Genomic DNA, 12,612 nt, shown 5'->3' with positions numbered 1-12,612 from the left:
GTAAAAATCATTTCAGCAGATGATAAACATTTTTTGCATAAAACAAATTCCTAGGGGTATATTTATAATTCGGAGAGATCATCCTTAAATGATAGATACTAAAGTTGAAACATGACTGCATTGGTGATCTTGTCCAATTACACAATTGGCAATCAGACTTGGAGAGGTATAGGAAATGTAACTGAATACAAAGCCTATCTATGATCCATATCATATATCTATGATATGAGATAAGCTGCACAATATTGGATTGGTTTGCTCTTTAACAAGACCTTAGTAAATGGCAGACTAAAAGCAAAAATTTAACTTTTGGTGCCACAGTTTGAAATTTTGGTATATTTTTTACCATATTTTTTGTATTTATTTGCAAATGTTAAAGCCAGCAAAAGTAATCTAAATATGAGTACTTATGTAAAACTTGGCCATGTTGGTAGATCTAATGTACAATAAATAAATAAATGTACTTTAAAAAAAAAATATTAAAACATGAAAATGTATTAAAAAGGGATTGTGTGTCTTTCCCATGGGAATTAGTGTTTTAAATTTGACAGCAATGTTTTTTGTTCAACAATACCACACCATATTTTTTGTAGCCAGTGGCCACATATAGGCATTTGTAATAAATGCCTCTATTCTGACAAGGAAAGAAAACATGTAAGAAAAAGAACGGCTGGCGGTTGTGTCACATCAATATCATTAATGATTTTTTACATCCACACTTCCCAGACTTTCCCAGATTTCTGATCTCTTTGTTTACATGCAGTTCATTTGAGGGGTCAAAGGAGGATAGGATATGTGTGGGAAAATTACTTCTGTTCTACCTTGTGATTGTAACCTTGTCACTTTCTGTCGGAGCTTTTAGGCAAAAATTCAATTCTCATTTTAAGTTTTTGACCTAGCTTCCCAATTTCCAAATTAGACCTGCATATCTTTTGTGGTCCCCTAGTTCCTCGTCAAACAGCAAAGATGTACAGCAAAGATTAATAATATTAGGAAGAAGTATAAAGGGCCGGGGTCAGAATTGTATGTACAAATTCATTTTGGAAAATGGCTAAAATTGGATATCAGAGGGCTTAGAATTTACCTTGAGATCTGAGATACTAAAAAAAGACAGGGAACAGTAAGTGGGTAGCTTAAAAATCAAAGTTCTCTGCACTGACAGGGGGACTTCAAAATTTTGCCCCTGCCCTGATCTATTGAATGATGGTAACTGCTGTAAAAAAGAAGGAAAGGGATGTTAGAATCATGGACAGGAACCTGTATAATAGGACACAAATTCTACATGCTGTGGCAGAATTAAAAAAGAAGGTATCATTATTAAATCAAAATACTCCCTATTTCATTTACTTTTCTCAGATTCATCTTCCTTGGATAACAGTAAATGTAGGAATAATCTATTTTCTTGCAGCCATTGAATTTGGAAGAAGCATCTTTTCTGGTCAGAGAGTCATAGTTCAGGTGGCTAACCCAGATTACCCCTAGATAAAGCATAGTTTTAAAGATAATTGCTGATATATTCTCACAAGATAGAAACAAAGCAGCATAACCTGCTGCCAATGTAATTATTTAGACATAAAGAGAGATTTGTTATGTCAGTGTCCAGTAACATTGTTTGTGCTTAAAAACAACAAACAAGAGAAGCCTTGAATCTGTGTGTTATTATGATTATGTGTTCCTACCCAGTTTTGTCGGTTTGATCTAATTTTTTACGTTCTAAAAATTGGTAGTCCTTACTGTTTGTTTTTCTTTCAGATTTGTCCAAAACTATTCTTAACTAAACTTATCTGAACAACATATTTGTATATGTTCTAAACATGTCTAATTCTTCAGTGATTATACACATGCATTTGGTAAGTTAAAGCAATGGCTTACAATGCTTCTAATGAAATATAGTAAACCTTTGGTTTTAGCCCTCAGGGCCCCAATGTCTGGGGCAAAGTGTGGAGGTTGGGTTTAGGATTCTTGGACAACATTGTGTTGTCCTCCATTCTTAATACTGAGATAAGCACTGAGCCACAGGTCACAGGACGTGTACTTTAATAACATACCGATTTGGAGGTTTTTGGCAGTGTCAGGAAAAAGGAAGATCTTTTGGTGGTCTATTTTTTATTAACATTCAACCTTTATCTAATGTAAAAAGCTAGTTTAATTAGTAAGGAGTAAAACATGCTGTTATAGAAAAAATCTAAGCCAACAATCTTTTCTCTGCGATGTCTTTGCCAAGTTTGTTACCTTAGGAATGTAAGCATTCCCCTGTCTACTTGTATCATAAGGGTACTTTAGGACAACAGTAGTCATGAAAAAGTAGAAGAAGTTAAGCGTAAAGAGTATAAATCGTTGAATACCTATATAAATATATTGTAATACTGATGTTAGTAGTGTGTATCTTATATCATATATATTTAGTCTAAAAGACCATTTAACTAGATTGGTAGATGGGCTTTAGCAATATACTTCATGAAGCTCGTGCTGTTTAAATTTCTCTCCTAATGCTTCCGGTCACCAATTACATTTAGGTTTTCAAAGTTAGGCAGATGTTGGTTGATGGCTATGGGAAACTTAAAGTTTTCTCCTTACTTCTTTACAGATGGCAATTAAAAAACTAACAGAGGCTTTAACTCCTCCCTCTATCCAAAGAGAAATAATAGATTTTGGCTGGAGATGGACATGGATGGACACATGGTAAAATGTATACCGTCACCACAATCATTACTACCTGTTAAAAGCAATTTTCTGTTGGTAATATATTTTACTTACTTAATCCTGGTTCCCGTAGGCTTTCCCATCTCGGATTATTCTCCCAAAGTTGGTTGTCTTTGCACTTTGGCATTGTTAGTGAGGACACCAAGGTCTGCAATGGAGAGAAGAGGAGGGCAGAAACTATCAGACGATTGTGAGATAAGGTAAGAAAAACTTATTTTTATTGGTACTCTTGGTGTCTCTTGGGTTTTGTCTCCGTGTTTAGCTTTGGGGCAAAGAACAAAATTACAATAAGCTAACAGTAAAAGTACTATGTAACAGTAAAAGTACTATGATCGTCACTGAAAGCAACATAAAAAACAGATGGATATTATTGTCTGGCAATCTATTAAAATGATTTTACATGAGAAAGTATTAGCTGTTATGAGTTAAACAAATGTTTTACTGATTAGCAATCATCCATGATGTGTGTAACAAAATCTCTAGGAAATTGTTGTAGTGAGTATGCTGTAATGTGAAAATATTATGACAGTGTTCATTTTGTTATCGTACTCACATGGTTACTGCCAAGTTAGCAACAAAAATTGGCAAATGCTTAGAAATGCCCAACTTCTCAATAAAAAGAATTTTCCAACTGTCCTCTGAGTTAATTTTATTCCTAAAAATAAAACGAAATTCCCGTTCTCATAACACTTAAATATACTGGAAGTCTAAATGAAAATACACAAATTAACTTTAGAGTTTCTACCAAAATATTTCCAAGATCAGCACAGATATGTCAAGATCATGAATTAGTGAATCTGCCTGGGTCTCATTTGCTAAAGGTTTGGGGAACCCTATTTAAAATTCAGGTAATGAAAGCAACTAATCTCACTAAACTCCAGGAGGGGGATTCCTCCTAATCATTTTTTTACCCTGTCTTTAAAGTAGCTGAGAATACACTGACACCAAGTGTAAGGAACTTACCTGTCCTCCGAGCCCGCGCGCTCTGGGGATCCTAGCCGCAGAGGGAGATGCCGCTGTAGCAGGCAGCATGGCGGAGGCTGCTGCCCTGCTCGCAGCGTGTCTCTCTCTGCAGGCAGAGGGATCCGTCCTGACCAAACTACTGTTCGGCCAGGCCAAATCACTTGCATCTCTATGGACGTAATTACAGAATGTCCTGTTCTCAGCACTCCTTTGGATGTGCAAAGTTGTGCATGTCCCAGCACTCCTCCACCAGGATCTCTCAGTTTATGTATGTCGGGGTCGGAGTCCCAAAGTGTCCTCTCTATCAGGTCCACCCTCTGATCTTCGCGTCCTTAACGATTGGGTAGAACGCTCCCGATCTGTTTGGAACCAGGTCCAAAGTAATCTTAGAGAGGCAGTAGCCCAGCAGAAGAGGTTTGCAGATCGCCATAGATCCCCTGAGCCCCAGTTCCAATCGGGTGATCTGGTTTGGGTGTCTACCCGCCATATTTCCCTCCGTCAACCCTCAGCCAAGCTAGGACCCAAATTTATAGGGCCATTCCCAATATCGGAAAAGATTAATAGAGTGACTTATAGAGTCAAGCTTCCCAGTTCCTTGAGGGGGGTGGACACCTTCCATGTCTCTTTATTAAAGTCTGCTGCTGACTCTGCTCCCCTTTCAGATCCCCCTCCGCCAGTGGTGGTGCAGGGAGCACCCGAATATGAAGTTGAGAGGATCCTGGACTCTCGTAAGGTGCGTAACTCTTTGCAATATCTCATTGATTGGAAAGGTTTTGGACCAGAGGAGAGATGCTGGGTGCCGACCTGCCGCGTACATGCGGAAGAACTTGTGTCGGAATTTCACAGTGATTACCCGGGGAAACCCCGACATGAGGGTCCTGAGGCCCCTCCTGAAGGGGGGGAGGGGTAGTGTAGGGAACTTACCTGTCCTGCGAGCCCGCGGCGTCCCTGGGGATCCTAGCCACAGAGGAACACGCCACTGCAGCAGGCAGCATGGCCGAGGCTGCTACCCTGCTCGCAGCATGTCTCTCTCTGCAGGCAGAGGTATCCGTCCTGGCCAAACTACTGTTCGGTCAGGCGGCATCCCTTGCATCTCCATGGACGTGATTACAGAAAGTCCTGTTCTCAGCACTCCTTTGGATGTGCAAAGTAGTGCACGTTCCAGGGGTGCTGTGGGAAGAGGTGCCCGCGTTACCACGCGTGCCTCTTGTACCCCCGAGGGCGTGGCACTCAGCTCCTTCGCCGTGGGGCGGGACATAGTTAGTTTGAATTCCCTGCGGCCGATTTCAGTTACTCTCCAACCAAATGTAATTTTAGGGTATGGAGAGTTTTAAAATATGTAAAAACTATGAATCCCCACAGCACAGGGTTCATCACCAGAGGGGCTGGAATTGGCAAAACATTGTTACAACAGAATTGATAGATCACTGATGGATTTTGTATTCTATTCCACCTCGCTACGTATAATGAAAGAAAATAATTTGATTTATTTTCTTTCATTATATGTAGCGAGGTGAATCTAAGAGGGCTTCCTATTGAGATGTGCCGGTGACTTCTTATTGATTCCTATTGATTCTTTCAAAGATCTCGTCATTCAGGATCTGACACTCAGCACCTAATAATGTGCTGTTATAAGTGAGTTCTTTGTAGTATTCTGCCTTTTTTATTGGTTTAATGTGAATGTTTCTTTCGTTCCCTTTTTTTGCTTTTCTTTCTGATTGATTTTACTTTAATAATCACAATGGCTAGCAAACTGCATAAATCTAATCTGTGTGTTAAAATATAATGTCATATTGGTCTGTTGCTAAAGGACAATTGTTAAACATAGGGAATATTACTACTCAAACCTCCTACTGTATGTATTATTAGGCCCCCCCTGTGATATGGTAAATATAAATAAAAAAGCAAGGTGGTCGGTCAAGATATATTATACTTTGAACAAATAAATGAATGAAAGCATAACTTAAGCAAAGTGCGTAATACAATAGATTTCGTTTTTTGGTTCTTCCCATTATCATCATGGGACATGGGACCACATAACTAGACAAAGATATTCTCTGAGCATTTATGAGTCAACATCTCTTATACCAAAGCTTTTGCCGACTGGCTTCTTTAGGGGATGCACAGAGACTATTACATAACTGTATATCAAAGGTTTAGAATCTCCTTGCAATCTCCTTGTTTGCGCAAAAGTAAAGGGAGTGTCATCGGATACCTAATTTGGTTGACATTAACTAATGTAATTCAAGGTAGACTCAAACATTCAATAAATAGGAGAATTGTTGGAGTAAGGATGTTAAACCAAATTAACAAAAATACAAAAAAAAGCATCAAAAAGACTTACCAAGTTCAAATAGCCAACATTGGCAACGGGATGGTTAAATCAACGACTAAAAAACTAAATCTACTGTATTACATGCTTGTATGAAAGTTACACTTTCATTCATTTATTTGTTCAAAGCACAATATAACTTGACCTGCCACAAAAACAAAACCTGCTCTGCTTTCTTGCCTTTTTTTTATATATATATTTATATAAAAATTGTTAGGTAAATGCTACAATTAAATATATATTTTTTTTTTACAGATTTCTAATACCCATGGGAATAAGTAATAAAGTCAGTTTTTTTGCTATTGCAGCAATCAATGTTGCTTTTCAGCCATCATACTTAATAGAACAAGCTCTACATCCAGGATAATGGTTGCTGTAGGCCAGGGGTGTCAAACTCTGGCCCGCGGGCCAAATACAGCCCACAACACCCTTTTTTTGGCCCTCAAAGGAATCCTACATATGAATTGCAGCTGGCCCGCAGCTGCATTGAATAAGTGCCGCTACTACAATTCCCAGCATCACTCATGTCTATTGACCAGTGGCCTCTCTGCCTATGCGTGGCCCCACATTGGACTGTTTTATAGACGCGGTGCTATTTCAGTGAAGAGGGAGTTCCAGCCACTCATAGCATTAGCCCCGCATTGGACTGTTTTCTTGACGCCTGGAATTGTAGTAGCGGTGCTATTTCATTTTCCAGTTTGGCACACAACTTTGTCTAAGTTTTTAATTTTGGCCCACTGTGTATTTGATTTTGACACCCCTGCTGTAGGCTGTAAGGGATGTCAACTTAAGATAACAGTGATTTTTCAGACACTTGTAGAGCCACCAGAATTGATTAAGGTTGAAACTAGTAAGAAAATGTAACATGTTTATAAAAAAAGGTTATTCATTCTTTTTTATTGTTAGTGGTTGCAAAGGGTTACTGTCATTAATCTTTTGAAGCCTTAACTGTAAAATCAATTGATGTGTAATTATTTTTCAGAAAACACACTTTTGGAACCATGAGCAGCAATGACATGGTGAATATCATGGTCTCTGGTGCTTTTAGTAACATGTTTAAATTGAATTTATAACTTGTACTATGGTAGTCAAGCTTTTCTGTGCCAAGGTCACTTTTTTTTTTAAATGAAATGAAACATGAATAACAAACACTTATAATGAAGTAAAACATCTGTTCTTCTTTCGTAGATCACATATTACTAGTTTATTAAATGCTGTATGGAATGCTGAATTGACATAGGGACATTCATTAATTCTGCAGATTGACTGCAGAGATTAGGGCGCTGAAGGCTTTGTAAACTATAATGTGCACATGATTAGTAAGGCAAAGACAGCATGCTAAATGAATGTTAAAAAAACAAAAAAAAAAAACAATTCCAGGTAACAATGAATGTGATTAGTATTAAAGCTAGCAGTAGTAAACACTGCAGTTGCACAGATTGACAGACTACCCAACAGGGTCAATACATTTTTGAACCCTTGCTGTGTAACTTTCTCAGAGTGCCAACACTACCTACCACATTCCAAACATTTTAGTACACAAAAAAGCTTATAGTGAGTTTTTCACCACAGCAAACTATTGGTATAATAACTTTATAGCAGAACCACATAACACCTCCAGTGTTTGGACAATGATGGAGAAGCATCATAATAAAAAGGTCATACCTCTGCATGGTCTTATCTCAGCTGAAGATGATTGACTTTACAACTGTCCTTCCTCCTGATCAGAGTGCTGATGTACAGAGAAATGCACAAGAATAATATAAAGAAGAGCTAAACTCACTTCTCTTTACACCATCAGTTTCCCCAGTCTTCTGGGTTCCAGGCACTTTAGTTAGCTGCCTGGAGAAAGAGGTGTATAAACCTAAATAAGGAGTGCCCAGGAAGTACAGTAAAAATTTGGAACTCTAAGCAAACAAACTTCCGATTAAAAAAATAAAAATAAAGGTATACTTGCATAATTGCAGTTGGCAGCTGTGAACATGTTAAGGTAACTGTGGTCAGAGCTGTACTTTAATAAATCTTTTACAATTACCAAATTCTTATTAATTGAGTGCACAGTGGTAGCTCTCATTCTCCTTTTATGCTAAATACTTGGCATTTAAAATGTTGAAGCTTCTACCTCCCCTACATGTCAATTGGTCATTGATAAAATGCATCATATGGATCAACTATTAGGTAAAGTGTATGGGGCTCAAAATAAGCACGCAAGCTGCAAATATTCAATGAATAAAAAAGTTTCCATCTAAAGCTCAAACAAGCTAAAATTGTAGATGTAACAACTACAACAATGACCGAATGGTATTATTTGTGAACAGTTTGTCTTTCAATATATAAGTCTTACAATATAATATATTTATTATATTATATCAGTATATATAATATAGTGATATGACCAATGCTATGCCCCATTGAGGATCATGTTTTAAAGCGGGAAAACCTTTCTTTAAGGCTGGCTTGCTGTTTCAAACAATACAATTATTTCATGAGTACATTTTTTAATCAATGCTCCAGCTAGTAGTGTGTATGCACTAAACTTCTCTTTTAGTATTATGCCTAGTTTAAGGATAAGAAACTTCCTCCAAATGCCAGGTCCAGGAGTCCAAGTCCAGGATCCAAATAAGGGAAGGGATTTCTAAGACCAACAGACCAACAAATCCTAGCTGCACATAACAGCCACATAACATACACCAGATATATCAACTATTTTACAATCAAAACTCAAAGGAAACATTTGCATGTGTCTTAGGTACGTGTCTAGTGCTTGTGGATGGCTTGTTATATAACTGCTTACGTAAGAAAAAGAATTGACAGAGATAAATGTTATGAATTATTGTAAATAAGAAGTCAGTAGAATAAGGCCTTACATTGATTTTTTGCGTGCATTGTTTTGCAGGTAGGCAGCTCTCAAGAACTAATGAAAGAGGAAAGCAGTGAGATTAACACAGTGAACATCTTACATACAAATGTTCCCATGGGAGAGGCAAATCGACGTTTACCCGGAATGACGTTCGAAGGAAAAGATAATTCTTTGTGCTCTCCGTAACTGAAATGTCAATGCTTTGAGAAAACCACGGAAATGCCCAAAGCACACTGTAAACACAAAGTCAATGAACAAATATCTCCTACAATGAAACAGAACTAAATAATCCAATGTTTGTTGTTTGAGATCAGGACCAGGTATCTATTCATTAGACTATACTGCAGGCCCTCGACACAAACCATTTTATAACTTTTCACTGTACACAAAAAAAACATACACAGAGTTTGTACACATTTTTTGTTAGCACAACCTCCAAGCATAAACAATATAATTCTATTACTGATGGTATGGCCACCTTGATGAGATGGAATGGCTTGCATGCATGTGTTCATGGGAGTCTATGGCCAGGCTTGGAGTGATACACAATATAAAAAAGAAAAATACAGTATATATTTTTTTTTCTTTTGTTATGTTTTTGACCTTTTTGCCCAGGAGCATAGAATACATCTAGTTAGTGTTGTAAACTATTATCAAATGAAATAACAAAACTGGTTATCTCTTAACAGTAACAGGCAAAAATAGCTAAATACAAAATGTAATATCTCTACCATATAATTGCATAGAGTCAAGGGCTGGATTCGTGATTAGTCATGGTAGGCAAATGCCAAGAGGCCCCAGAGGCTGCGGAGGTAGCTGACTAGCTTAGTTACTTTCCCATACTGCAGACAAGACTGCTTGGTCAGGTGCTTTTTTACTAGGCATTTTTATCCCCCCTTCACTGCCATCACCATGAATTATCATCAGCACAGTAATAATAGAATGCTCCCTACTGGCTGGTAACACATTGTGCCAAAAAAAAAAATACTGGGTCTTTACCAGAGCACCCTGAATGGAGTGATGAGATGGTAACCCTAGTTATCACCGGACTCCTTGCTGCAAGGTGCAAACAGGTCTTCAGGATCACTCACACTAGGGAGTGCCAGCAGAGGAAAGCTTTTATGAAGAGACCGTTCAAGTGAAAGGTGTAGTCAAAGAGTGGAAAAAGTCTGGGCAGGTAGCTGGCAAGGTGTTCTTGGTGATCCACGCAAAGTGGTGCAGGTAGTCAAGCACTAGGAAAAATCACAAATGCTAAGCCTCCACCATAGCAGAGGCTTAAAAAAACTGGCGTGGGATGCTGTTAGACCAACTGCAGGGAGTTGCTGTGGGATCCTCCCGGAAAGGTTATATTATGATTCTTTAAAACAAGCTTAATATTTAACACAGCTTAGCCACATGCCTTTTTAGCATGGGTCACATGCATATATGACAGGGTGCCAGCGTGAGTAATTATGATATAGGGATATAGTGTTGTCATCCCTGTCACTGTACAGGAAATGCTTCAACAAAGATTATAATAGTAACAACACTAGACATTATTTAAATGAATGTTGTATTTTAAAAAAGACTGAGCATGACTTTTCAAAATAACATTTTGAAAGAAAATGTTTTAGCTGGACTGGGGACAAACAGCTTAATATGCAGATAATATAGACATAAGGCAGTTGTGTTACCTGCCAAAGGATTTTTATTTTTGTTTGCTCAGTCCATACAACCCTGTCTGGAAGAAAAAAGGAGACCAATTCTAATTTGCTTCAGTTAAGTAACACAAGTCTGCTCTCTCCCAATGCCCTGTAACTGGAGAGTGAGAAAAACACTGGAGATTGATGGACTCAGCTCTGTCCTTCTCCTTCCTCTTTCTATCCTCTATTATCCCTTTTATTAGGTAAGCACTGCAGCACGGCTGGCTGGCTGCTTTTGTTGCTTCTACCGCTCTTAGTCTTACAGTCAGAGCTCTGCTAAACAAGGATTTAAGGAGGCCAATTTCAGATCCTGTTAAGGTGCATACACTAGTTGCATTAAAAAAATGTCCTTCTGACATAAAATAAATTTACATACCTAATTGCAATTTTTTAAACTTTAAACTCACTTCATCACTATCTTCATCCACTTCCAGACCAGGATGACGTAACTGCAATGCATGCGTGTGGGAGTACATTGGGAATGCTGGAATACCCGGCATACTTCATACTTGCAAGAAAAGAGTGAGAACAGGCAGGTAAGCATGTTCTATTGTAGAAGCCTGCCCTTTCTGCAATTAACACCTTGCCTGCTCAAAATTGTGGATTGCAGAACTATAGTTCCGATTTTTGTTTTCTTAGTACTGCTTTACTTTGTGTAATATACTTTTAGCACTCTACAGGAGTGGAAAAGGGAAGAGGAAAAGGGAAGCACTCGCCTCAACTTGAAATACTTGAAGCATAGTTTTCTACTCATTCTTTAATTGATATTTTGTTGATTATAGCAAAAGATTGAAAAAAGCTAAAAACACACTGTGCATTTCCCCTGCTCCCAGGATCCAGAACAGAGAAGGTTCTTCAGGTCAAGAGGATGCATAATTCCCATAACAAATTATACTACTTGATATTACACCAATATCTTTGTAGTCCCAACTGAAAGCTTTCGAATCGGTTTTTAGAATTCTATAAAATGCTTTCTAAATCATTATAGAAATGAAAGATATAGTCTGTACAGTAAGCTTTTTTATCACAAATACTGTATATTCCATAAAAGGCTTATAACAAATATGTTTATTTATTTTGAGCTATTATGATTATCCCATTGAGATTATTTAGGATAGATTGTTTAAAAGCTTTTTGCCAAACCTCTAGTAAAAATGGAAATCTACATTACTTTTGACATTTGGTAAATATTCTCTCTGCTTAATCAAAAGTTTGTAAAATCTGTTTTAGTATGTTGTCCACATACTTTGACCTTACATGTAATTTGTGGACATTGCCTAGCTTTTATGTGATTGTGCATTGGTAGTTTGTTGACTTTGGGAGACCGCTGTATGTAATTATCCCACAAACTTTCACTGCCCCTAAAAGACCTATAAAAAGTAAATAACACTATAAATAAGTGGCATAAACTTCAACTCTAACACAACTAAATCTTACAATTTTTCGAGAGGCAAACGTTAAGCAAAATAAAAACTTTTTTCAGCATTTTTAAATACAATAGCAAAGCAGCAATCATGTCTGTTTTGGATACCTAAAACCCTAGACAGGAAGTTTGGGTGGGGACCTATAGTAATAGTGAATAAACCAGATTTTTTTAAATTTTTTGTTATAATTTCTTTACCACATGTTGCATGATCAGAGATTGATAAATAGAAAAGTTAAGTAAAAAAATGTTGTCTTTTTTTAATGCATTTTATCTTTTGTTGTTCTCACACAGTGGGAAAAAGAATCTGGAAATGGAAACATAGAATGTTAAGAGACACTACATAAATAAGCATGTATATTAAAATATATAAACATATTAACAGAATCTTTGGTATTGTCCTTTTATTAAATTGCTGTTTTAATGTCTTGTGTTTGTTAGTGGGAGAACACATTAAACAACAATGAAATATGAACACATCAAACAACAATTAAATATATAAAAATTACTTTGAACACAAAGACAAACACGCAGAAACCATTTAAAGCCCTTTGATATCTTTAAAAACCACTTAACTTCTGCCTTCCCTATTGACTCCAATACATTTCTCTTAAATGATCGGCTTTAGATGAAACATCAGAAATTCTGC

At 37.3% G+C, this 12,612-nt stretch overlaps 1 long non-coding RNA gene across 3 annotated transcripts; it reads left to right on the top strand.

Annotated features, from left to right (window-relative positions):
• The first annotated feature begins 403 nt into the window (after positions 1–403).
• LOC140323820 (uncharacterized) lies at positions 404–12,350 on the top strand. 3 transcript variants are annotated; one of them, XR_011919447.1, is made up of 7 exons: positions 404–2,689; positions 2,777–2,903; positions 4,329–4,399; positions 6,981–7,017; positions 8,895–9,178; positions 10,975–11,076; positions 12,258–12,350. It is a non-coding gene; the product is annotated as an uncharacterized lncRNA (long non-coding RNA). The 3 variants fall into 3 exon arrangements; XR_011919446.1 differs by having other exon boundaries at positions 405–2,682; positions 10,975–12,350; XR_011919445.1 differs by having other exon boundaries at positions 405–2,689; positions 10,975–12,350.
• Positions 12,351–12,612: the final 262 nt, after the last annotated feature.

The sequence above is a fragment of the Pyxicephalus adspersus genome, chromosome 2 (genome assembly GCF_032062135.1).
Source record: "Pyxicephalus adspersus chromosome 2, UCB_Pads_2.0, whole genome shotgun sequence".
Taxonomy (NCBI): Eukaryota; Metazoa; Chordata; class Amphibia; order Anura; family Pyxicephalidae; genus Pyxicephalus; species Pyxicephalus adspersus.
Note: the sequence above shows the minus strand (reverse complement) of the source record. Positions and strands in the feature narration are given on the sequence as shown.